At 35.0% G+C, this 26,678-nt stretch overlaps 1 long non-coding RNA gene across 1 annotated transcript in view; it reads left to right on the top strand.

The window, feature by feature from the left end:
• The first annotated feature begins 7,805 nt into the window (after positions 1-7,805).
• The window catches only part of LOC127171536 (uncharacterized), a 58,505-nt gene continuing 39,632 nt past the window's right edge, over positions 7,806-26,678 (top strand). The window contains exon 1 of the long non-coding RNA XR_007828529.1: positions 7,806-8,274. This is a non-coding gene — a long non-coding RNA (uncharacterized LOC127171536). The remainder of the gene's footprint in view (positions 8,275-26,678) is intronic.

Here is a 26,678-nt window from a genome sequence, read left to right as displayed (position 1 = left end):
AAGTTAGGCTGTAAACAACAACACCAAGTATGCACAACTTTGTCACTATCGCTAACTTTCTGACAAATCTTTTAAAGGGACAGTTCACTCAAAAATGAAAAATCTGTCATTAATTACCCACCCTCATGTCGTTCCAAACTCGTAAGGCCTTCAAATGAAGATATTTTTGCTGAAATCCGAGAGCTCTCGTGGACACTCAAACAGAAGTATTGTTCAATGAAGTTGTTATTATTATTATTATTTTTATTTTTTTTGTGCACAAAATTATTCTCGTTGCTTTACAGTTACAGTTACAGTTCAACCACTGATGTCACATGGACTAATTTAATGATGTCTCTACTATCTTTCTTAAACCGGTAGTTGCGTTGTTGTCTATGGAGGGGCAGAAAGTAGGGATGCACCGAAACGTATCGGCCGAAATGCTTGCGTGTTTTGTCAGTAAAGCCGGTTCTGTAATCAGCGGTAAATGCCATCAGGTGCGTGATTTCACGTTGAGCCGTATATACTACACACAGCCATTGTTCACTGACGAGCTGCGCAAATTCACACTGATAATGAACATGGATTTGCGCAGCTCGTCAGTGAACAACGGCTGTGTGTAGTATATACGGCTCAACGTGAAATCACGCACCTGATGGCATTTACCGCTGATTACAGAACCGGCTTTACTGACAAAACGCGCAAGCATTTCGGCCGATACGTTTCGGTGCATCCCTAGCAGAAAGCTTTCCAATTTTATTAAAAATATCTTAATTTGTTTTCCGAAGATAAACAAAGGTCTTATGGATTTGGAACGACATGAGGGTGAGTAATTAATGACAGAATTTAAATTTTTGGATTAACTATCCCTATAATCTTTATACACAAGACAAGCTAGAAAGTTTGAGTTAGAATGCTTATGAGTATGAACACAACAAGACATTAAAAATGGACTAGTAATTAGAATAGTTTTTCTGTTTGGCTTGATGATGTTTAATTTTTGTGACAGCCTCTCTAGACTCATTTAGCCACTTGTTAGTGGTTTATTACTGATTTCTTTTGTCGTAAAGCATGAAAATATCTGGAGCTTGTGTTAACCGAAGACCTTTTTTTTTTTTTTCAGGCATTTAATCACAAACCCGTTCAAAAAACTCATTAAACAGTGGAACCTGAAGTTTACAAATGTCAATTCTATTCTGGATTTTAGGGGGAAAAAAAACAACTAAATTCTGGGTTTTAGTACTCGTTCCTGCAGCACTTTATTTAATAACGATTAAAACATTGATCTTGGTCTTTATCCACCCATCCGTCCTTCTCAGCATACTGTTTTTTGCAGAAGTGCCATAGGAGCAACACAGCCCCCAACTGTCTTACTTTGCTCCGCTGCGTTAAATCTGGTGTTTTGTCATTAAAAATTCTGTTTAGGTAGAATTCTTAAGATTTGCTGAATGTTCTCACTCTGAATCAGCAGTTAAAATGAGAACTGAACAAACATGGCCGCTCTATTGTCTTTTTTTCTGCGGTGAGTCCCGTGTGATTGGCCGTTTGGCACAGCACACTGTGTTTGATTTACTGTACATGCTCTTTTACGATATTATTTTATTTCAGATTGTCCGGGATGATCTTGTCTGATGAAATTCAGGAACGGGACTGGATACAGAGTGTAACCGGCTGCTAAAATATCCCCGGTCCCTTGAGGCAGCCATAGGCTGTTCTCTGAGAACCCGGCAAGAGAGGACATTCTGTTCAAAGCTATTCAATGGAGATATTTTTTGTTTAAGAGATTTTTTTTTTTTTCCCCTACCTGAACTGAATATCAATCAACAGTCGCCTCTTTAGTGTGCTAAAGCTCGGGAAAAGAATCACGCCACCTCCAGACAAAAATAAAAAGTAAATAAATAATAAAAGCATGAAAGAGTGAGAGCGAGAAAAATGAGGTGAAATTGCCAGCCGTCCGTTCCTTCGTGCTTAATGATGCTCTCTCCGAGCGGCTGGCGTCTGGGTGTCAGAGACCGTGATTTTACCGCAAACACTGCAGCTCAGCGGGGTGCACAGTTATAGCGAGACGGGTTGGGACGGGGGCAGTCAGGTTGAGAGAGTTAGGGGGGCGCAGGGTGGTTTCGGGACCCTCTCAAGGTGCCTCTTCCATGGAAACGCAGCTGGCTGAACAAGATTCCCATCAGTGGACAAATAAGAGACAAGCTGGGCTCTGTCTCCGCACGGGCCGCACTGTTACCAGGAGCCGACAGCCAATCACGTCATTCCAGTAGCCTCGTTTCGACAAATGGGCCCTCTCTGCGACCAATCGCAGGTGAGCAGCCTTGTGACATCATCCGATAATGAATTAGGCTCATCGTAAAGCTTTTCTAAGGCCGATTGGTTCTCCAAATGAGTGATTCTGCCTCAGGAGTCGGAGCGGCATTGCTGACGGAAGGCCATCTCTCTTCACTATCTTTGTCCTGGTTACGGGATTGCACGGTTGGGGCCTTTTGATCGGTCCCCATGTTTCCCATCTCTGCATTTGGTTTTATTGTGCATTAGTGCTGACCCTGACCAATCACTTTCAATCACCATAATTCTCTGATTACAGGAAATATGCCATGAGATGGATGAATAGCTCTTAGGTCATTTCAACCCTGGACGGGTTCCAGAGTTTCACTTACCACCGACGTACCGTCAGTCTCTCTCTCTGTATCCCTCTCTTTTTCAAATGCATAGATGCAATCGATTCTTCACCAAATGACACTGGAGAATTTAGAGACACTCTTTGAGATATATTTGTCCATTTTGAGACTATTGGCATCATTGATATCCACGCTTGTTTGGAAGCTTAACAGTAGTGGTAGTTTCCCCTATAGCCAGTTACAAATCTTTGATCTTCAGAGTGAATAATATGCTTTTTTTTTCGTATATATATTTAGTTCTTAAGTAAATATTGTGTAAAATAAGTGTTATATCAGGCACACTTTTGTCTAGATATAGAGCATTGGCCATTGAAAAACTTACATTGGTTGACCACTACCAAATGTCATAGTGTGTAAATAAATGTTAACTTGAATCTTGCTTAATCTAACAGCTAAAAATCACAGTAAACCTGTCAAGGGATCTTGACAAAACTTCTGGTTTGACTGAATGATATTTTAGTGTATAAACTGGCATAAGCAAAAGCTGTTTGTTAAAAGATAAAGAGGTACTTTTTTTGTGCCACAATTTCCGGTTTTTAAACTAAATCAATTGGAAGGAAGTTGTAAGTTCTTCCATGCTACACATTCAGGTTAATTTAGGATGTTCTGGTTGTTTTTTGGTGATTTTCTTTTTTCTTTTTGCACCTCGATAGATAAACTTCTGTAGTTTTACATTCGCCTTTGGGGACTTTTTTTCAAGTGTTTTTATGGCATGTCAGTGAACAGAGCTGTTACTTGTATGTTAGCACCTGTCAGTTAGTGAGAGCTACATTAGCCATCAGGTTTTCAGATCGTGGTCTGCAGACTGCAGTCTGAATATCCCATGTTTAAATTGCTCTAACAAATGCAGCAGAAGGTAAATTTGGCTCTTAAAGGAGAAGTTCACTTCCAGAACAAAAATTTACAGATAATTTACTCACCCCCTTGTTATCCAAGATGTTCATGTATTTCTCTCTTCAGTCGTAAAGAAATTATTTCAGGTTCATTATTTCAGAAAAAAACATTTCAGGATTTCTCTACATATAGTGGACTTCTATGGTGACCTGAGTTTGAACTTCCAAAATACAGTTTAAATGCAGCTTCAAAGGGCTCTAAACGATCCCAGCCGAGGAAGAAGGGTCTTATCTAGCGAAACTAGAAAAAAATTACAATTTCTATACTTTTTAACCTCAAATGCTCTTGTGTGCTGTCTAGCTCTGTGTGAACTCTGTGTATTCTGGTTCATGTCAGTTAGGGTATGTCAAAAAACTCCATCTCATTTTCTTCTCCAACTTCAAAATCATCCTACTTCTCTGTTTCACCTTTTTTTTTTTTTTGCAAATTTGCATGTTCACTTTGTGAACACTGGGTTGGTACCTCTGCAGTGATGTAGAACGATTTTGAAGTTGGGGGAGAAAATGAGATGGGAGTTTTTCAACATACCCTAACTGTCATGAACCGGAATACACAGAGTTCACATAGAGCTAGACAAGATAAGCATTTGAAGTTAAAAAGTGTATAAACTGTCAATTTTATTTTAGAAAATAACAATCGTTTTGCTGGGATTTTGAGCACTTTGAAGTTGCATTTAAACTACATTTTGGAAGTTGAAACTCGCGGGCACCATAGAAATCTGGATAGAAATCCTGTAATGTTTTCCTCAAAAAAAAACAAAAAAACAAATTTATGAAGAAAGAAAGACATGAACATCTTGGATGAAAAGGGGGGAAGTAAATTATCTGTAATTTGTTCTGGAAGTGAACTAATCCTTTAATATTCTATGAAAGGTTTGAAATTAATATATATAGCCTTGTCTAGACAAGTGTTACTGGAATACATACAAGATGTTTATCTGAGTTGGTCTTTAAATATAGTGTATTTAGGACTGTTTTATGTTAATTCTGATTGTATCTGCAAATTTAAGTACTTATGGATTTGTATTTAAAAATTGTGGTGTGGTTTAAGGAGGATTTGTTTATTTGCTTTACATTTTTAGTGTCAGATAAAATGACAGTTTGTAGATGCTACATTCTCAAGGTCCTCTCATTTAATTATTCACATTTCAACTTGTTTGAACTGTGCTGATTCAGACTGTTTTTGCCTCCATAAGAAAATGTATTGTCTATAAGCTGACCATCAATCAAATCAAAAGTGTAATGAGTTCAAACGCCAGTGAATTATTTGTTATATACATATTATTCTGTCGTTAACAACTTTTTTTTTCTTGGCTGCAGACACTTGAAAACGATGACGTGAGTCAAAAGACCCACAGCCTTGTTAAACATGATTTGAATTCTCCACATTCTCCACTCGCCTCTCCTCAAGTGATCCAGCCAGCGCAGCAGCTGATATCTGGAGATTAACAGCTTCTAGAGAAGGTGACAAAACGCACTGAACACATTTCCTCCACTGTCACGTTTTTACTAGTTCTGTTATCGACATAGTTAACATGAAACAGCAGCCCATCTTGCTTCTGTAATAGGTGGTATTTCCAAGTGAAACAGGAAAGAGTGTAAAGCAGAACTTTTATCCATTGGGTAATTGGATTGGAAAATTCTTTTTTTGGAAAATCTTTTTGGCTGTGTTCAGAATCGAATGCCAGCATACTGAATACTGCAGTAGATACTGAAAGCAGCCTGCTATTCTTTTTTTAAATAATTAATGAAAGAGTAAGCATAATTCCTCTATACATTTCTTTCAAATAGTGGTATGGTACAGTGTAATCACAATCACAAATGTATTTCTCTAGCTCAAACAATAGAGGATAGCGCAAGCAATGCTAAGATCTTGGATTCGGTACCCAGGGAAATCATGAACTTGCAATGTAAGTCATTTGGATAAGTTTCTGCCAAGTGCAAAACTCTAAATTGCATGTATAGGTCGGCAAGTGGCGTCAATATACTGTCTTCGCAAATAAAAACAGACTAGTTTTTTGCATTTTATTAATCCAGTTTAGAGTCTATTAATCAGGGGTGCACATAAGTCTTTTAGCCTGGTTCTCATAAGAGCACCTGGAGATTTGGTTTGGTCCTCACACTGCACATAGCGTGACCCATTAAATATAACTCTAAAAAAATTAATTAACCTTTTAACTGTCACCCCATTTTTGAACATAGACGTGAAAAGGTGTACTAAAAGTACACTTAAATTGTTAGAATTCATAAACTAAAACATTTTGTAATATGATTTTGATGTACCATTTCCATGGTAATGCACTGTCCGATTTTAAAATAGTTTCTACAAGATGGATTTTCAGGTTTTAAGCTTTTAATTGATATATAATTTATGATGGTTTCCAAAGCATGATGGAGAAAAAGGCAGTGAAAGAAGACTTTTTGTGGCAAAGGTCAGAACTCCTATTATGATGGGGTTTTTTTTAGGTGCACCCTTGTCTTAATTTAATCTATTACTGTTCCCACATAATTTGTAACTTAAAAACGTGGTAAAATACCTCTTTTGCAATCTTAGACCTTTCCAACGATATATAGTTTGTAATGATTAGATAAGGATTTATTTGTAATATAGTGAAGTAAACTTCCCTATAAGAGCATGGGTGACAGTTAAGAGGATAATAATAGTGAGAATAATATTATTGTACTTTATTATTTAATTTTTTTTTTTAAAATAAAATTATAAACAAAATAATAAATTGTGGTAATACTATTATATTTTTAAATAAAAAGGAGTATGCAATAAAAATACTGTTATTTTATAGTAAACATACAAATAAAATGATAATATTTACTTTTTTTTCAAACCTAAGATCAGCTTTTATTTTGGAGGGTTGCCGGAAGTAGGCATATGCGCTGCTGGGTTTAGTGCTGCCGAAAGAAGGGTGTCAGTGAACGAAATGTCACATTTTTGTATTGTGCTTTGAAAATGGCAGCGAATAGCCTAGAATTATGCTTTCAGTTCGAAAAGAAATCTTATACATTATTAATTTTTTTTTTTTTTTAAATCTAAAGCTGTCAACTGGCACCAATGTCGAATGGCATTTTTAATTTTGGCCACGGATGCACGCCTGCGGATCATTTATGTGAGACCATGCTATTAGTAAAATAATGTCAAGAAAAAGTTTAAAATCACAACAGATATGTGACCACAAAACTAGTCATAAGGGTTTTTTTTTTTCCTAAAATGAGTATAAATAAGCTTCTGAATAGATAAACTTTCCATTGATGTCTGGTTTGTTAGGATTGGGCAATATTTGGCCAAGATACAACTATTTGAAAATCTGGAATCTGAGGGTGCAAAAAAATCAAAATATTGAGAAAGTTGCCTTTAAAGTTGTCCAAATTAAGTTCTTAGCTATTCATATTACTAATCAAAAATGAATTAAATTATATATTTATGCTAGGAAATTTACAAAATATCTTAATGGAACATGATCTTTACTTAATATCCTAATGATTTTTGGCATAAAAGAAAAAATCGATAATTTTGACCCATACAGTGTATTTTTGGCTATTGCTACAAATATACCCGTGCTACTTAAGACTGGTTTTGTGGTCCAGGGTCACATTACTTGCAGTCGGCATCCGTCACATCGGAAATGAAAGGTGTTCTCAAGTGCGTTACATTGTGGGATGCAATATTCTGTGTTGTATGCTGCTCATTTTCTGCATAAAGAACATTTACACACTGTGTGATAGTAAGCAATAGTAGTAGCAGTATGGTAGCATGCTATTCTGACAGGTTGTTAAAGGGGCGGAGTTTAAAAATAAGAGGACTTGATGATGTCACCTAAAAAGGAAAGTTGTTTCAGAGGCGGAGCAAATTGATTTGCGAAAAGATTATGACAGACTTTTGCCACAAAAACAAATGTTTCACAAAAAGAATGTATTTAGTTTTTTAAGAACAGCAAATCAAATTCATATAAACAGAACTCTCATAAAGGTTGATTAATATACTAATGAATAGTTAAAGATTCAAACGATTGTCTCTCTTCTCTTGTTTCAGCAGTGGCATACTTTCTCTAGACACACGTCTGTTAAAACACACACACAAGCTCTCTTACACGCACTTGCCATGTCTGACCCCCAGGTCACGCTGAAGTGACTTTGTGCCCTGTTTGTAACTGGGCCTCTTTGAAAGTGGGCCTCGCATTCCTAGTCCGTGGGACGGGGGATGTCCTGCTTATTGCCAGCGAGTAGGAAGTTTCTGCCGTTAGGGATTATGTGCCGTTTCCTCGCCCAGAAGCTTTCGGCTTGTCCCCTCCCACTCTTGAAAAAGCAGCGACTCCACAAACTAGAAAACGGTGCAAACTAAATACCTGCCTCTCTGACCACCAGCCTCAGCCTTTCAGCCCCGCTTGTCTGCGCTTGTGCGATCGCTGGGAGGAGGCAGCCGCGTTCCGTCCGCTTTTGTGTGGTTGTACAGAAGTGCTGCGGTTGGGAGGAGGAGGAGGAGGTGGAGGGGAACAGCTGCTCCCCACACAGAAGCCGGTTTCCCAGCCTGACAGGCAGTGAGAGGCAGCCAGTGCCGGGGCTGTTTTCCCGGGGGCCCTCGGGTTGCTTCGCCAGCCTCCGCAGCTCCGGTCTAGGAGGGAGATTTTTATGGCAGCGGCGAAATGCGAAATGGACCAGATCAAGTCGGATTCTTTCCTTCACGAGGCCAAGCGCTCGTGTTCTCTGTGAGTACTCTGCCTTTTTTTTTTTTTTTTTGCTAAAGTTGCATGGACACAAAGGATCACACAGTCCTCGCTGTTCTTTTTGTGTTGTTTTGTTTGGCTTCTCTGTGCCTTTCTAAACCGTCAAGAACTCAGTTTCCTGTGAGAAACAACTCAGGCAGTTTATCACTCGCGTTGAGCTGCAGGTTTCGTGAAAAGAGAGCTTTGTGCTTTTGAATTGCATCTGGGCTAAAGGGTCACGGCCAGAGGCGTCGGTGCTGTGTGTGTATGTACATACCAAATACGGGCGACGATCTGATAAAGGGCGTTTATGAATGTTTGTAAATCCTCTGGCATTGCTTTTTGAAGTTATGGGACGTGACAGCATGCTTTGAACTTGGCAGAAAGTGAGAAACTTTATGTAAACTGTTGGAAGGTCTGTACAGAGACTCGCTCGCACTGTTACACACTAATGGCTGCTGGGTTTTCAATCAGTGTTGCTTTCATAGAGCATTTAAGGAGATCCCTGAACTTCTTCATTCACTTTTTAATTTTGCCAGGAATTTTTTTTTAAGGGAGTAGCGTTAACTTTATCTAAATATATATTGTATCTAAATCATCTTTTGTTTAAGCTTTGATTTCATTTAGAAGCTGACTTAATATTTAATAAGTAGTTCAAATGGACTATTACTATTTCAATAAAAAAAAAAAAAAACAAATACTTAAAGTTTAGCATCAAGCTTGTTAATTCAGTCAGGAACTTTCATTAGATCTAAACTAATTCTGTTGTGATATACAATATATGTTTGTAGTAACGAGGCATTTTTGCAGGCATTTTTTAGTATAAATATTTTTATTCTGTCAAAAAAAAAAAATTTTTGTTTGCCTTCACATGATTTGTTTTTTTAGACAACCTGTCTGTCTGATGCTGTGGCACTTCACCTGCTCCTCCAAAGCCTGAGTCTTGTAAAATGTCTTTTCCCTATGCTTCACCTTTTTCTGTTGCCCCCTCAGACGACCTTGTGTCACAGGAATGAGATGTTTGGACAGGCATTATCGCACGGCTTTCTCTTCTGGAGTGCTGTTTCAAAGCACGGCCAGAGGCATGGAAAAGAGGGAATGCACGAAAAGAAAAAGGCGGAAGACAAAAAGGCAAAGGAGTCGAGTAGTTTTAGCTTAGCTTTTGGTTTCCAGGCCATTTTTTGTGCGTAAGGTGGGATATTGCAGTTTAGTTGTCAACAGAGCACAGAGAAAGAGAGAAAGAGCGAGTGAGCGAGGGGCCACCGCTGAATCTAGTTCTCTATTTTAGGTATGTAGGTCACTATCCTCTGAAGTAGCAGATCTGCACACCTTCTTAATGAGGGCTTCTGAAGTCTTTGTGGCAGATGGTTTATTTTCGGCGCTTTGGTGTGCTATATTAAAGTTTCTTCAGGGCACATCAAGTTGATGGCCAGGCTTTTAAAAAACACAAAGATCTCGTCTTCTCTCCAGTCCTTGGTTTAGACCAATGTGTCATCTAATTTGAGGTTCATGCTGAGGAAAACTTATTTCTGTTGGGTGAACCCATCAGTCACCTGAGAAGAAACACTTCTAAAACACTGTGCTAGAACTACAGTAACTATAAACCCAGGAAAATGTGTAAATTATATATAAATTACACATTATGTTTTTGACCCTGGACCATAAAATCAGTCTTAAGTAGTATTTGTAGCAATAGTCAAAATTATTTTTTTTTTTTATGCCAAAAATCATTAAGATATTAAATAAAGATCATGTTCCATGAAGATATTTTGTAAATTTCTTACTGTAAATATATAAAAAAAATAATTATTGATTAGTAATATGCATTGCTAAGAACTTCATTTGGACAACTTTAAAGGTGAAATTTTTCAATATTTAGATTTTTTTTTTTTTTTTTTTTTGCACCCTCAGATTCCAGATTTTCAAAAAGTTGTATCTCGGCCAAATATTGTCCTATTCTAACAAACAAGAAAAGCTTATTTATTCAGCTTTCAAATGATGTATAAATCTCAATTTAAAAAAATTTACCCGTATGACTGGTTTTGTGGTCAAGGGTCACATATATATATATTTTTTTGGTTTTCACATACAATTTCTAGTTACTACATTTTCATCTATAGTTACCAAATGATTTTTAACAATATTTACGGAAATACTTATATGAATATATGAGAAACTTTCTCATCTATTATAGTATAATTACAGCTCAATGCAGAATAATTATGAAACTGTTGTTAAAGAAATTTTAGATGAAATATAACATGTCACACCTTAGGAAATTTCATTTTTCCAGTCAGTTCTTGACTTTTATATCTATATTTATAAATAGGCTGACTATTGTTTTTTTTATTGATATAGATATATGCATTGGTTAAACTGTATTATGGCTTTACTGTTTTGTTTTGTCAACTTCTGAGTTGAGATAACAGCCTGTGACCTGTGTGGGCTTCCGTATGTTTGGAAACAGTCGTTACTTTAGCAATTCCATTTTGTACCGCTGTAAACTTGAACTGATGCTGTTCTTGTCTCTCAAATGAATCAGTGCTTCCACAAGATTTCTAATATTTTTTTATTAGGCTGTAGAAATGCTGTCTATTTGTTTGGCTCTTGTTTTAGGAAATCTTTAGCTTTTGTCCCCACATTTTTCGGTCTGCGTTTGTTCTGGTCTGCGCTGGAAGTGCTGCAGCTTAGAGGGAACATCGGTTCAGTCCCTAATGAGCAGCGCTGCTCTTAACTTAGTGATTTTGACAGGAAGGAAAGGAACATTATTATTTTGTGTGTGTGCGTGTGTTCTCGTCGCTCTGCTGCGGTTCTAACGGGCTAAAAGGTGGATGCGTACTTGCTCTCGGCTGACAGGCTGAACGCCGAGTGCTGAATGTGTTTAACTGCCTCGCAGGCTGTAAATTTGTCACACTGTCATTTGCCGGGAGGAGAGTGAAAACCGCAGTTTGCCACAGAGCTTTATGAGCTGTGAGTTTCCAGGTGCTGTGTGGTCAGATGGTGCTGGTGATCAGAATCTGGGCCTGAAACATGTTTTTCTGGGTATTAGGTTTCTACAGAAGCTCATGCTGTAAACTGGATGCTTCAGGATTGTGCAACTGAAAAACTTTTTTGACAACTTGTGAAACCACTTTCTTTTTTTATTATTTGTTTTATTAAGATGTTTTGTTCATATTATACTTTGATCACTTTTTGTAATCAATTCTAATAAATAATAATTTTATCATAATTAATTTAAAATATTTTTTTCCAGCTTCTCCAGCTTTGATTCTGTCATCCAGAGTTTTTAAAAATTAAGTATTTGTTATATTTTTAATATGTAAAATCCATTATTTATTTATTTATTTAGTTTTATTTTTGGAATGGTTTGAAATATTATTATTGTTTTTTTTATTTTTTAATCTAGCCTTTCTTGGTTTAGCTAAAATAAATAATTTTTATTAAAATAATTTTGTTTCAGCCTAAGATTTCAAGCATCACAGACGTTTTGCTCAAACCATACATTTTTTCTTGCATTCCCTCAGGCTTTAATTCATTAGTTTAGCCTGATTCTGACACTCCACAAATTATTAGTTTGACTACAGTTGTCAGTGTAAGGGTTTCCAATCCCTGGTTTAATGTGATTTATAGAGGGAAACACACACTCAGACACACACACGCAGGTTTTGTTATCGAAAAAAGGCACTAAGAAGCTTTCGCTCTCTCTGTCTCTCTCTCTCACACTCACACACACACACAATTTGTGTCCTGGAGAGCCATAAAAGAGATGATGTCATGTCTGAACTGGAGACTGTGTGTGTTTGCACTGATCCGTTTCTCATTCAGAACCAGTGAATGGGCCAGATCTCTCTGAAAGAGGACCAAAAAAAGCTCTGAAATCCCCAGCAGACGGCCTGAAAGTTCCCTATTCTAGTCAAATTTAATTTAACTCAATCTTCTATAAAAATACAGACCACATTTTAAGGATTTATACCTATTCCGGGAGGATTTATGATGATTGCAAGACTGAAAAATAAAATGGCATGCTATTTATATAAGGAAAGCTTTAACCATAAAAATATTTTATTGTATTATTATGTTTCATGGAGTTTTTCTTTTTTTTTTTAAAGCAGGCTTTAAAAAATCTGTCAGTTTACACACATTCTACAAAGAATTTTGGCAAATTGTTTGTGCAGGTGTGATGATCATGACTCAAACTGTTTACTGATATTTTAGTGACCTTTCGGAGTATGTGGATATTACAAAACAAAAGAAACGTGTTTAGTTAATGTTCATGTGACTGATTCATTTCCTACTGATTGGCAGGTGCGCAGTGACAGAGCTGTGGAGGTGAAACCCATCTCCTTGATTTTTACGGCTGCTCAAAGTCCTTGTTTTGTCATTGTTTACTTGTTAAATGTCCAGCAGTCTTTCATTCTTGGCTTTCTGATGTCCTAAAGGGACAGGGTGGGACTGCATTGAGAGCTGCTCTTCATCAAGGGCTTTTGACTGCTGTCTGAAGAGAGGGGAGTATTTCAGACACAAAAGGCAAACACACATATTTAGTGTGAGACAAAGGCTGTCCTGGGCAGCTCAGCGAGGGGTTAAACTCTCCTTTTGTTTGCCCGCAATTAGAAGATCACTAGTTTGTCTTGTCCTGTCATCAAGACTTTAGGGTTTAACACTCAAGGAACCTGTCAAGAGTGTGTTTGGATCATATTTCACCACAAAATGTGAAATTAATTGAAGTAGAATCTTAATTTGTAAAGCACGTTTTACAACCAATTAACAAAAATGTTTCCATTTCTAAATAGTTAAATATGTATAGATAATGGTAGCATTTTTGTGCTGCTTAATTTGTAATTTAAATGAAACCTTTAGTAATTTATTTAAATAAAAATGGATCCAAAAGGGCAAAATGCATAATTACTATAATGAAAATCACCAAAATAAATAAAGTACAATGCCCCTAAGCAATACAGTAATTGGAATTTAGAAAGGTTTGCGTAATTGACATTAAATTAATGTCACAATGCAAAATATGATTTATTATTCTCTAGATTTTCTGATGAAAATTGTGATTCATTCTTAAATACAAAGCTGTTGTATTTCTATTTCTGTACAACTACTGTGTGTATTTAGTTCTTAGGCTGTCTAGCCTTTAATTTTCTTTCTTTTTTTACCTTTTAACTACAAAACCTACTTCAAGTTTTGAAATGAGCCTGCTTATGATTTTTTTTTATACTCTTTAAATGTTATGTGTATTTTTAGATGTTTTTAGGAAAATTCCTCAAAATACAAAGGGATCCTCCCGTTTTGGGGCAGACACAGGGGAATGCATTTGCAAAGTGTGTGTGTGTGTATGTGTTGGACTAAAGCGCCCTTGAGAGGCAGGTTTAGAGGCAATAAAGGGAGATCTGGGAAGTGGAAACTCAATAGCGGCAGGGGCTTGTGTTGCTATTGTGCTCATGAAGTCTCCAGCATCTGTAGACAGCAGCCTGTGAAGTAATGAGTCGTCTAGGTTTATATTGACCGGTCTGGTGCGGTGGCCATGGGGACGATTACATTTGCTATTGAGAGTGAAAGGATTACACATCTAAAATAATTGAAATGCAGGGAATGAATAGATGGAGGTTGAAAATGAGGCTGTCGCTCTGCTAACCAGCCTCCCTCCATCTCCCTTTCTGATTTTTTTTTTTTTTCACCCTTACGTGACGTCTCAGGAGCAGGACAGTGGAGATTATAGTTTTTTTTTCCCTTCCACGTTTTCAAAAGTGCAGGTGTTTTACAAAAAAAAGCTGATTTGACTGTATTGATATAAATTTAAATTAATTCAATCTAAACTATATTATTATATTATATTATATTATAGGTAACACTTTACAGTAAGGTTCATTACTTAACATTCATTAACTACTTTCATTAACTAGACTAAAAATTAACAATACTTCTACAGCATTTATTAATCTTAGTTAATGTTAATTTCAGCATTTACTAATGCATTTTTTAAATAAAAAATTGAGCTTGTTAACATTAGTTAATGCACTGTGAGTTAATATGAACTAACAATGAACAACTGTATTTTCATTAACAAAGATGAATAAATACTGTAATAAATGTATTGTTCATTGTTTGTTCATGTTAGTTAAAGCATTAACTAACATTAACTAATGGAATTGTATTGTAAAGTGTTACCATATTATATTATATTATGTTATATTATATATTATATTATATTATTAATATTTTCAAAGTCATTTAGGAGTGTATTATTTTAAAAAATGTTCTTTCAGGCATGATTATTATTTTGATGTAATAGAACAGATTTTTTTTTAATCATGGCCATGTTCTAGATTTCACATTGAAGCTTATATTATATTATTTAGTGTCGTACAATTCTGATAAAAATGTTATTTTAGTCATCTTTAGTCTTATTTTTTAATCATAATTTTTATTTTTTAAATGACAGGTTATTCATGTCATTTAGGGGCTATACAACTCTAATAAAAAAAAATGTTTTCTTTCATAATTATTATTTTGTTTGATAGAACTTTTTTTTTTAATAATGACCATGTTCTAGTTTTGATATAGAAGATTAACTATATATATATCATTATATTATATTATATTATATTATATTAATAAAGTACAAGTTATTCATGTCATTTAAGGTTGTACAATTCTGATACAAAAGATCTTATGATTAATATTTTTATTAATAAAACTGAACATAATTTGTAATTTTTTATCATACTGTTTATAATTGCCATGTCAAAACATGTTTTAAGTTCAAGTTTATGTAACAGGACATAATTAGACACAAATGCAATGCTGTAATTGTCACTTTTAATATTCCATCTATACTCTTAAGCTTAATTATTTATTTGATTAATTGTGCAGCTCTAATATCCTTTTATTCATTTTAAATCGCATGTAAAATTTCTGAATATGGTAATTGTTCCAGCTGAACATTTTCTGGCTTTACAGTTTAAACATTTTAAAATTGCACAAAATTTGATTCCTCCACTGGTGAAAAACTCTCCACTAGGACGATAAACTAAGGCTTTTTCTCTCTGAGTGGGAACCCGATCTGGGCCGGGACGGGCCTTCGGGGAGCGGGGTTGGGTCTCTGTTTACAGCCTCCGTGATTGGTTTCACTTACGGCCGGCCGAAGAGGCAAACATATGCGTGTGCTCATGAGACAGAAAGCTCTTGAGGGGTCCGCCGGAGCAGAGGGCGAGCGTAACACAGCTGAGGGATTCAGAAGTCTGAACCGGAGCCGCCTGCCAGCAGCCGAGCGCGGTGAACTCTGTGCCCCGGTGTCGGGAGGGGACAGAGGGGGACGGGATGCGTTGGTTGAAATCCCCAGACCACGCTGTAATAAGATCAGACCTTAATGGTGGTCAGGGTATATTTGAGATCGGGTCCATATTGGCTCTGTCTGGAGTGTCGGTTGCATAAGTCTGGGCTTTGGGGCAGCAGAGGTTTGAGTGTATCTTTGGAATAACCGAGAGCTGATGTCATGTTGTTATTTTGTGTTTGCGTCCAATGTCGGACCTGTTACACATCAAGGTCAGGAGAAGACTCAATGTGGACAGAAACACAATATCAAGGCTTTTTTTTTTTTTTTTTTCTTTTGGAACGGCGTCTTTGGTTCAATCCACAAATGTTATTAATGTTTCCTAGACCACAGAGCTGCCTTTGGGATCCTTTACTATGATTTCATTAGACATGCTTTGTGTTTCGGAATTCTTGATTGTATCTCATGTTGATGCGTTTGGTCTGCTGGTTACATTTAGAAATTCAATTCCAATGAAATAATTCTAAACATTCTAAATAGAATTATTTCACAGGGAACTGCTTAAGGTTCTGAAAGAAAAAGATGTGTTTAGTTTTATTTCGTCACAGCATTATTACAGATTGATTGATGTCAGTTCCAAAGGTGTTTTCCATTTCTTTTTTAATTAAACAGCATGCTTATGAAGCATTGTGATTGGTTGATGTTAGCTGCAAATGTGTCTTTCCTATCTTTTTTGATTAAACTACATGCTTAGGAAGCAGTTCAAGATTTAAGTGTATTAAAATTACATATCTCAGCCTTTCTCTCCAATCTGTTAATTTTGTTTAAAAGAAGAATAAAAGAGCATAAATTGGTTGTGCATATATGGTAAAATTACACTATTTCCAATATTTTCATTAAAATAGCTTGTAATATCTAATTTAATAAGCATGACAATTTCAGCAGCTGTGCAAAAAACTAAATAGTGAGGCTATTGTATTATTTAATAATATGACTAAGTAAGTTATTCCGCACTACACACACACTTATATAAGGTGAATCTGGACACTTTCGACAGTCAGTTCAATTGCAAAAATTGCCTCAATTTACCTGAATTTGCCCTCTCTGTATTGAATGATTATCTTGGTATATTTTTCTTCTCACTGTGTAGAATAATAAGTATGTCCTTTGTGTGGTGAATTTTTCTAGAGAGAATAAAAAAAAATTGTCAAAGAGTCAAAGAGAATGTTTGGTCACAGCAGTGAATATTATAACAGCATGCGTATGAAGCATTGTGATTGGTTAATTAATTCTGATTAGTTAATGTCAGTTGCAAAGGTGTTTTTCCTTTTTTTTAATTAAACTGCATGCTTATGAAGCAGTTCAAGATTTGATAAGTATATTAAAGTTACATATTCCATCACCAATCTGTTAATTTTAATTAAAAAGACCAATAAAAGACTTGGTTGTGCATATATGGTAAAATTACACTATTTCCAATATATTCATTAAAATAACTTGTAGTATCTAATTTTTAATAAGCATGTGCAAAAAATGAATGGGGTCGCTATTGTATTATTTAATATTGTGACTAAGTCAGTTATTCCTCATTACACACACACACACACACACACACACACACACACACACACACACACACTCTTTATAAAAGACAGTCAGTTCAATTTGCCTCAATTTACCTGAATTTGCCCTTTTCTATATTGAATGATTAGCTTGGTATATTTTTCTTCTCACTGTGTAGAATAATAAGTATGTCCTATGTGTGGTGAATTTTTCTAGAGAGAATTTTAAAAAATTGTTAAATAGAGGGAAAGAGAATGTTTGGTCGATTAAATGTGACCCTGAACCACAAAACCAGTGATAAAGGTAATTTTTTAGAAATTCTGATTTATAATAATAATAAATATTATTACATAAATAAGCTTTCCATTGATGTATGGTATGTTGATTGGAAAATATTTGGCTGAGATACAACTATTTGAAAATCTAGTATCTATGCATGCAAAAAGGTCAAAATACTGAAATAATTACCTTTAAAATTGTCCAAATGAAGTTCTTAGCAATGCATTTTACTAATCAAAAAATAAGTTTTGATATATTTACGGTAGGAAATTTACAAAATATCTTAATAGAACATGATATTTACTTAATATTCTAATGATTTTTGGCATAAAAGAAAAATCTGTAATTTTGACCCATACAATGCTGCTCTGTGGTCCAGGATCACAAATATATAGCAGTAAATATTGGGGCTTATTATACTGTCACTGTATGACAGATACTGAAGTATTTATGTATATGAATATGTCATTAAATAAGATAAAATTTATTTTATTTTTTTTTTATATAATTGCTATCCTTTTGAAAACAAAAAAACTAAATCAAACTACATATAAACATAAATGAGGAGATATCATAAAATTCTAGTGTTTTTATATAAAACTAATTATAGTTTCTAAATGTTTTTGCATATTTGAAAAACTTAGTATTTGTTTTTTAAATTTTGATTTCTTGCTCTGGTGTTTGAATTCTGTTGTACGAGCTCTCTCTCTGTGTGTGTGTGTGTAAGGTGTAAATCCTTGTTGTAATGGCATTCGGGCAGCTTGTCTTCTCCTATTTTTCAGTTAAATTTTTTGGAACGGAGCATCCTGCTCCGTTCTGTCCCCGTCCCGTTCTGGATGAGCTCCTCTCTGTGGGTCCACCTTAAAGAGCACAGACTATGTCTGTTTCTTTTTTTTATTTATCTCTTCATCCCCGTGTTTCCGGGTCTATGAACGTTGATGTTGCGTCACAGGAAATGAGGTATGTTTCGTAAAACCCGGATGAGCCCACCAGATCTGTGATGGGTGGAATATTAATCGTGTGTGTTTGTGTTTGCACATGCGTGTGCTCATATGTGCACACGTGTGTGTGTGTGTGTGTGTGTGTGTGTGTGCATGTGTGTTCGGGTCGCCAAGCTGCTCTGCTTGACATTGGGGTTGACCCGTGTGCGGCAGGCTTACATATGGCGGAGGTGTTGTTTAAGAGAGGGGCCTCTATTCTATATGAAGAGACACAAGGCAAAGAGAAATTTTTTGTTTCTTTTTTCTTCACTCTCGGTCCCTCTGTTGACTTCCACTCTGACAGGATCTTGCACTTTCAGGCGTTGATGTTATGAAGCATTCAGATGGTAATGAGGGCTGAGAGAGGGGGGCAGATTCTCACATAAACTTGATTTGTCCATGAATAGCAGCTTGTGTTTGTCCTGACCTCTCCACTGCCCGGAGACACCAACCACCCCGACCCGTTCAGATTCCCGACACGCACACACACATTCTCTCTTTCTCTCCCTCACACACACATACAGCTTAGCATTGTCAAAGACAGACCACTCTTTTAATATATTTGTTTCTTTGTGGGATTTGATGAGGATTCATATGTTTTGGCTTTGTTTGTTTTTTAGATTGTTATGCCGTCACTCTTGTGGTCTTAATTAATTGGTTGCTTCTTTTTTTTTTAAAACGTTCCCTTATGCTGAGAGACAGTGAGACTTTAACATAAAATAATAAAGATTTTATATTATAAATTATTCATTGAAGTAATAAATAATTGTATTAAAGAGTAATTGATTGTTACATATCAATTTGCATATTTTATTGACATTTACAGTGAGACTTAAAATAAATTAATTTAATAAAAAATGTCATTTATAATTTATAAAATAATATTTCTAATTTTATTACTATTTTTTTTTATAAAAATAATTTTAGAATATTTACAATAAAGGAATAATAAATAAGTAAAGGGGTTCACTTTTGAATCATTATGTTCTATTTATTTAAACCATTCTAAACAATTCTGATATAGAAGAAACAAAATTAATTTCATTGACAGTTTCTTCTGTTTTTGCCTTAGGCACAAATAGTGTTTCAGAATATAAAATGTTCCCTCAGGCTTTTTTTTTCTGAATAATAACATTTGTCCTAGTCAAAATCTTTCTCCGATCGGCTCTGGTCTGCCACGTCACATTACATTTCCTGATTATGTGTTAATCAGAGTCCTCTCACACGAACACACACAGTTAGACGTTTTATTGTCTTACTTTGGTTTTTCCCTTCTAATGGTTCTCATTATCACAGTTAGCAGCTTCCTGTCTGTTAAACTCATGATCTGTTTAGTCCATCAGTTTTCTCCTTTAGAAGCTTTTGTACATCTCTTACATTTTGAAAATCATCTGAAATTCTTGTTCAAAATCAACAATGTTGATGGTTTAAAAAAAAGACTTGCATACATTTTGTACAATTAGATTTTCTATATTGTGAAACCTACTTTCTTTTAATGTATTCATAATTTTTGTGACATCTTTTCTATGTTTTTTGTGCTAAATTGAACACATTTGGCTTGAAAAGATATGTATTAAGAGGCATTTGTAACATATTTGCGGTTTTGTTTTTTAGCATGTCCTTTCTCAGCGATGCTCAGACTGCTTATTGTTTCTCGTTAAATTTGCCAAGGGCCGAACCAGACATTATTCGGCAGGTCAGGACTGCAAGTGACCTCAAACGCCCATCTCATTTTTTACGTCTGACCTATATCCTGCGACACCCTGTATATAGACAGTGAAGTGAAATCACTGGAATTTCCCTTTAAATATGACTGACATCATGTGTGTCTTTTGGCAGATGGTATCTGGGTTGCGTCACTTTTTGGGTCCAAAAAAACATTAAATGAGTCAGAAAACGCAGACGTCATTTTGTGTGTGTGCGTGTGTGTATCTCAAGGGAGAGACCTGTGTTAGAGCGTTACTTCGTCCTTAAAACGTGGATGTTTAGACACCCCAGGAGCTTGAGCGTCCCGCTGTCTTGCAGACGAGCGTTTACTGCTCTGCACATAATTAAAAGCTCTTTGTGCTGTAATGATAGGGCTGCTCTTTTGTTCCTGTTAAGCTGATCTGAGATCAGGAATGTGGGGGCTTTATCATCTCAGCTTTAGATTTGCTCGCACTTTCCTGTCAATATGATCGGGGAAGCTAATATATGTGTTTTTGCGTGTAATTTGCAATAAATCTTTTCATTAGAAAATGCTTGATGGTAAAACACTTGAAAAAGTTGACAGCAGTAATGGGTAATAAAGCTGTTAATTAGCTATTGTGTGCCGTTAAGTTAACAATAGGGTCATTTTACAATGCATTAAAGAACAATGAGTCTGCCGCGGCAGCGTCTGAAAGCCGGTGAGTGTATGTTTGACCTGTAGGGGGTGGGAGGGCTTCTAAATGTCAAACAAGAGAGCTTTATAAAGTGAAGGAGAAGCCGAGGGGCTTTAAATGTGTTGCCCCTTTCCAGCCCAAACAGACAGGATATATTCAGTTGTTCTTATGGATGCTATAAGCATCCAATGCATTCAATGCATTTTTAATGCATTTTTAATGCATTTTTATATTACATAATATAATACTAATATTACATATTACATCCTTTTTATATTATATAAAAATGAGGCAAGTTTATTTTAAATATTTTTTAATATTAATTACAATTTATGTCAAAAAAATATGATTTGCAATTTATGTTGGCAAAACAAATTTGATATTTTTTGTATTTTAATGACAGTTTTAATATAGTTTAGTATTTGATATTACATTTAATATTAATAATTTCTATTATTAATTAATTGCTTTACAGGTTAATTTTTGCTGAAAATTCTGTAATAGGCTTTTTAATGGCAGGTTCTGGTTATAAGCATACTTTAATTACAGTCAATGCATTTTTAATGCATTGTTATATTACATAATATAATGCTAATATTACATATTACATACTTTTTATATTATATAAAAATTAGTCAAGTTTATTTTAAATATTTTTAAATATTAATTGCAATTTATGTTAAAAAATATGAATTGCAGTTTATGTTGGCAAAACAAATTTGATATTTTTGTATTTTAATGATAATTCTAATATAGTTTAGTATTTTATATTACATTTATTATTATTAATTTTGATATTAATGAATTGCTTTACAGGTTAATTTTTGCTGAAAAATTCCATAATAGGCTTTTTAATGGCAGGTTCTAGTTAGCATGCGTTAATTAATGATTTTTGTTTTTCTGGGCAATCATAAATAGCTTTTTTTTTTGTAGTTAAGACTTTGTGCCTATACCAATTTTTGACTGTCAAAAATAATTCTAAAGAGAAAAGACAGTGACAACCCCAGCTGTTTGTTATTTGTCAGGGTTGATTATTTCAGCAGGTAGTTAACAACCCAAACTGTGAACTAACATAAAACCATAGACTCTTACTGTTTGTAGCAGTTTTATGGCACCATTTAAAATGTCTCACTTTGACGGTCTGTCTCTCTGTCCCCTCGCCGCTCCATTTAATCAGTTTTGTCCTGGTGTCATTCAGTTACGGCACAGACGTGATGGATGAATGACAGCCCGTATAAAGATGTAGATCAGGGATTATTTTGGTCTGATTGATTTTAAGAAAAGCTGATGGATTTAGCTGCAAATTTGTGTTTTTTAAATTCTCCTTATATCTTTTGTTTCATTTCCAGCTATCTTTCCACAAATGAGTTTCTGCTAAATAGGCTCTTTGCAGAGTTAAACTTGAATGTGTTTCTGGTTTGAATGGTTGTGGTTGTGTCGGCGTGTGCTCATGTGGGTTCAGTGGCTCTCTGGAAGAGATTAAACTCTCCGTCTCCACGCTGCCGGAGTGTGTTTTCTGCTGTCTTTCCCACCCAGGTGGATCTCTGCATGTGGTCTTCCTGAACGGCCCATTTATTTCTCACAAACTAGCAGGAGAATTCAGGTTTACATCTCGCTTTATGCATATTAAGCTTAACCTTCACTGTTGCAACATTATTAACACACTGAGAATGATTAAACATTTTAAAACAGTGAGTAGATGTTGACGCAGATATAAAAAATATATAATATTCATTAAGAGGATCCTGTTCTTAAATATTTTGGCTTGTTCAGAAAATAGAAAAGAGCATGCAGTGTGTTTTAAATGCATGTACGAGTGACATTTTAAATAATGAAATCCCCCAGGATTTGCTGTATATTTTTGTTATTATAATTCAAAAATATGTAAAATAGAAATATTTTTTTTCTCCCTACAATTTACTAAATATACACACAGATTCTGTTTTTGCTGTTGAACTTGCATTGCTGATTTAATCATTAAACATGCATTTTTATACTATTTATAACTGCTCTTTAAAAATAATAATCAGCATCATTGTTTTTACTGTTATTTATATATGTGTATGTATATATATATATATATATATATATATATATATATATATATATATATATATAATGTATTAGAAAATTATATTGTTATACTATATGTTGAAATGTTATTATAGATTACTGTAAAGTAAAATTGTCTGAAATGCAAATTTGTAATTGTACAATATATATTTTAAGTACTCTATACAACATATTATATTTTTGTAGCGTATTCTGCAATATTTGCAAACCTGAATCAAATAATTGGGTTGCTGCATATTGAAAAGGTAAAGGTTTGCAATGCTTATTAATAACATCCACAGTATGTCTGCAAGGCAAAACCTTTTCAATTATTTTATAAATCACCTTTTAGAAACAGATTTTATATAAAAGAGCTCTTTTTAATGCAATTCTGCTGTCTGCTCATATCTGAGGGAGCTGCAGTAAAATTGTCCTTCTCTTTATTCGTAGTGTGTGTTTCTTCCTATAGCAGATCTCTTTTTTTTTTTTTTTTTTTTCCCTTTCTGCTTTTATGCCATTGATTTTCTGCGTTCTGACAACAATGACATTGTCTTCTCACTTGGCTGATCTCTTTCCTTCCTTCGCCTTTGAATTTGCTCCCTTTCTGCTGCGGTTTTGTCCGTCCTCCACGTCTCTGCGTCAGATGGACAGCGAGTCTTTCGTCTCTGTGTGTCTAAATCATTTGAATAAGAACAGAGAAAGATACATGGATCTTTAAAAGTGCATTTCACCGCTGACTTTTTAAACTTCTTTGAAGTGAAATGCAACCCAGAAATTTGATTTTAAAAGAAAGCTTAAAATGATTTGATGACATTAAGTATTTCTTCAAAGTGTCAATGATTATTTAATGTAATTAAATGGTATATGACAAATTGAAATATAGTAAAATATCTATATATTTTAAATAAGATATGTTTTATTTGAAATAACTGTTTTTTTAAAGAAAATGTTAGAATTTGTGAAAATCAGTGCAGTGACACTGTTAATTAAAATGTAATTCTCGTTTCTAGATTTAGGTCTTAAAATCCGGTGGTTAAAAAAAAACCTGAAAAAGCAAACATTTATACAAAATTTAAAATTTTTGAAAATTTTTTAATGCTTTTTAAGCTTTTGCATGTTTTTCTGGTCTGTGTTTCATATGAATGAGGATGTTTAATATCAGATTGAGACTTGCATTTGAATGGTAATTTTTATATATTTATTGTTAAATAGTTTTACACTGTGTGTGTGTGTGTGTGCTGTCCTTGACAGCAAAAAATCATTTAAGACGAACCAGCTTCATAAATACAGACTTTTCATATTTAGTATGAAAATGTGTTAATTAATTTTGGCATTAGTTAATGAAGTATTAGTTGAAATTTATCTGTCAGATTAATCTGGATGTATGTGCAGTCTAAATTAAAATTCCCTCTTTTTGATGTCAATTAATTTTACAGGTGAATTTACTTGCATTTTTATTTTTTGTCATTCTTATCTGGTTTTATTTCCTCTTTAGCTTAAGATGGCATTTAAAAATACTTTGAAAAAGGATCATTTTAAATCTGTAGGAAAATGAGTGATCATTAAATGAAATTAGAAATGAAGAAGGAGCAGTCAAGTCTGACCAGAAGAAAAAAAAAATGCTGGCTAAGCTAAGTGTTTCACACATGCACCGACAGAAGGTTCGATATGCATTCGATCGATGAATGAAAAGGCACAATGGCAAAATCGGACGGGCTTCTTTTCAAATCTACGTCCCCAGCGTTCCCCACAGTCTGCAGTTCCACGGCAGGCAGAGAGCAAGGGTTACATCAAGGCTGCTCTGTGGACCGTGCAAACAAGTCTAGACCAATGACCTGCTGAATAGCTCCCTTTGAAGAGCACGCAAGTTCGGTCGGGATGAAGAGAAATTGAGGCGGACCCTCTTTTGAGTGTGGAGCAGCCCGTGGCCGCTGGGAGGTAAGGGGCAGGGGAGAGCGACAGCATCTGCTTCCATGGTTACTGGCCGGGCATGGAGACCTCGCTATTGTGGAGAATCGGTTCTCATGCTCCCACCAAGGAAATGTCACGCATTTTAAGAGCGGCCGGTCCGGGACGCTCTCTTCATCGGCCAGGCGCTTTTTCTTCCCGACTGTAATCAAACTATAGCACATGGCAGCTTAGAAGACGTGACAAACCGAGGGAGGGGTGGGAGCGGAGAGGAAGAGATTTTGTCACATGATCGCAAATCAAAATCTTATTTCGGAGTAAGATATTTGGAGCGGGATTTCTGTCTGTCCGGAGGGGGTGGGGGGTCCGCCTCACGTTGTGATGATGGATTGCTGTAGAAAGGGCCAAAGGTCAAGGTTTATATTGTGAAGTCGGGGGTCTTTTGTTGTGTGAGGGTCATATTTATGTAATTTGATTTCATTGCGGTTCTTTTGATTCTTACGAAAGATTTCTTCTTTAGTCTTAAAAGCCTGTTTTAGATCTTCTTAAAGTTCTTTTTTTCTGTAATGTAATTTATAAGGCATTTATTTGCGTATTATGGAAAGCAAGGCGATGCTGGGTGTATGTGGACGGTTTGCTGTTTGTCTTTCTGTGGGGGTTGTGGTGGAACGCTGAATTTGGCCGTGCAGCTGACGCCTGCCCTCCCAGTGAGAACACAGAGGGGCCAGATGGCAGCGGTCTACCGAGGGTTCAGAGCAGAGGATTTGTCGGGGGATCGTGGGAAAGTCTTAGGCTGAGTTCACCTGCTCAAAGAGCAGCATCAGGATTAACACCAGCCCAGATTTAACCCGCAGTCCTGAACACAAATAGATAATCAGAACCCTGGAATAGATATGTCTCATTTACTCTTCATTTGAAATTGTGGTACCTGGATTTTTTTTTTTTTTTTTTTTTTTTTTTTGAAAAAAAAAAAAAAAGAAGAGGGGATCTCTTTGAAAATACATCTGATGAACAGATTGCTTTGAATCACATTAATGTTGTGAAGATTTAAGATGCATTATTCATAATGTATGTTATAATGTATTACATCTTTTCAGAAATAATTGTAACCAAAGTTAAAATGCGTTATAACATTTGCAGATTCTAAAATTGGTTGTCATTTGTTTTAATGCATTATACTTCTAAAAAGTGTTCAGTTAATAGATATTATTATTACTATTGTATTATTATGTGGTTTAGAAGGCATAATTACTGCATAATACATTTATAATGCAGTATACATAAAAGCTTTACATAATGTGTACCATTATTATTAACAGTAATTGTTATTATTATTATAGTAATTACATTCAGTAATACAAATACTGTGTAATGCATGTCTAACAGATTTTTTTCTAGAAATAGATATATTTTATCTATAATTTTAGGTCTACATTATGTGCATATATAATATATGAAATGCTTAACAAATATAGTCATCTTTTTAGATATTTCTGATATATAAATTGAAAACTATATGTAGGTTTTATATAGTGTGTATTTATTTTTTCTGGCATTTTCTGACATTAATGTGGATGTTGAAAATACTCTGTTTGAATTGTAATAGATTGTTTGCTTTTTCTAGATTGTGTGTGTGTATGTGTGTGTGAACAGAATGCAGCAGACACACACGTCATTTAAATCATGCATACTTTCCATGTTTATACATGCAGACTATTTGTGTTTAATGAGAACATTTAAAAAAAAAAGGAATTTTGGCAATAATTGAATTTTTGTAAATGCAATCATTAGGTTAATCTGGAAGCATATTACTTATATGTGTCCCCCAAACAAATGCACTGTTTTTAAAGTCAAAGAATCAAGATGTAGAACTATGGCGACATGATTGTCATTTAGTTGTTTTTTTATTTATGATATTATCTACCAGGTAGATAGAAATGATAGAATATCACAGCCATTTGTTACGATAAAAAATGACAATTC

The sequence above is a fragment of the Labeo rohita genome, chromosome 10 (assembly GCF_022985175.1).
Source record: "Labeo rohita strain BAU-BD-2019 chromosome 10, IGBB_LRoh.1.0, whole genome shotgun sequence".
In the NCBI taxonomy this organism is placed as follows: Eukaryota; Metazoa; Chordata; class Actinopteri; order Cypriniformes; family Cyprinidae; genus Labeo; species Labeo rohita.
This window is presented reverse-complemented; position numbering and strand designations above follow the sequence as displayed.